At 57.0% G+C, this 1,384-nt stretch overlaps 1 non-coding gene across 1 annotated transcript; it reads left to right on the top strand.

Moving 5' to 3' along the window:
• The first annotated feature begins 912 nt into the window (after nt 1-912).
• Nucleotides 913-1,066, top strand: LOC115834031. The gene has a single exon (XR_004029173.1). It is a non-coding gene; the product is annotated as a 5.8S ribosomal RNA (ribosomal RNA).
• The last annotated feature ends 318 nt before the right edge of the window (nt 1,067-1,384 follow it).

The following is a 1,384-nucleotide window of genomic DNA, read 5'->3' as shown; positions in this document are numbered from 1 at the left end:
AGAATAATCAAAGCAGAAAAGTCCTTAAAGGACCTGATGTAGCTGAAAACCACAGCACCAAGAACTACGTGACAAATGCACAAGCCTCAGTAGCTGCTTCATCAACTGGAAGAAAGGATATCAGTGATGGAGGATCAAATGATGAAAAGAAGAAGAAGAGAAGTTTAGAGAAAAAAAGAACGTTCACTCCTGCTTTGTGGTGGGCTGGTATCTGCTTATATTCTTGCTACTGTAACTGATGTCCAATGCAGTCACATAGGCCAGGTTCCTGTTGCTGCCACTGCCAACTGTTGTCACCTCTGCCACACCATGCCACTGGGCAGCCTGGCCCACTAGCTCTCCCCAGCCTTCCAGCTAGGGCATCTCGAGGTTCGGGGTTGGATGCCAGTCCCCTCTCCTTGTCCACTTCCCCACCATTCAGGTACCTAGCGCAATTCCAGCATGGAGGTTTAAGGACCCCTTGGGGGGTAGCCCATCAGCCCCTGGGTCGGGTGCAGTGGCCCATGGGGGAGTCCCTTTGGGAGGGGCCCAGCCCTTCACTTGCCTCCCCTGCAGACTCTGAACCCTGGTCGGGGCCCACACCACACTTCTGTGTCACTGCTGACACCACTCGTCGTGGTGGCATCAGGTGGGAGCTTTATCTGGTGGCCATCGTGCTGTCACGCATGTGCCTACATGTGGTGTGCCCCATGCCATGGGGGCAGGAACTCCCCCAGGCACCTGTGGGGTGGTGTCAGCATTCCCCCTACATGGTCACACGCATCTCCCTGTGTTGTGAAAACCTTCCTGTCCCTCTCCAGAGTCTGGTCCCATTGCTGTCTGACTGGCCAGCCTAAGGCAACCACTCTGGCGATGTGCTGTGCCAGGAGGGTCTCCCAGTGTTGGGAGCACCCTTGCAAATCAACCTCATATGACTCTTAGCGGTGGATCACTTGGCTCATGTGTTGATGAAGAGCGCACCTAAATGCAAGAATTAATGTGAATTGCAGGACACATTGATCATCCACACTTCGAATGCACTTGCAGCCCCAGGTTCCTCCGGGGGGCTACACCTGTCTCAGTGTAGCTTGCCAGTCAATCACCCCCGGGGGTGCCTCCAGGCTCCTCAGGGTGCACAGCTGGGGGTTCCGTCACAGGGCCTCCTGGGGCCCTGTTCCCCCAAGTGCAGACCCGGTGACATCTGCCCTCCTCTTCCACCACACCCACCCTTCCCCCTTCCCCGTGGGTCCTGCGTGGTCACGCATTGGGTGGCAGGTGGAAGGGGGATGCCTGGCTGTGAGGGAGAGATAGAGGGCAGTACCGCCATCCGCAAGATGGAGAGGGAAGAGAGCTGGCTCGGGCCGAGTTCCAGTGGCCGCCACCATGGTCTGGGTTCCTCCCTCGG

The sequence above is a fragment of the Nomascus leucogenys genome, unplaced genomic scaffold, assembly GCF_006542625.1.
Source record: "Nomascus leucogenys isolate Asia unplaced genomic scaffold, Asia_NLE_v1 001432F_37137_qpd_obj, whole genome shotgun sequence".
In the NCBI taxonomy this organism is placed as follows: domain Eukaryota; kingdom Metazoa; phylum Chordata; class Mammalia; order Primates; family Hylobatidae; genus Nomascus; species Nomascus leucogenys.
This window is presented reverse-complemented; position numbering and strand designations above follow the sequence as displayed.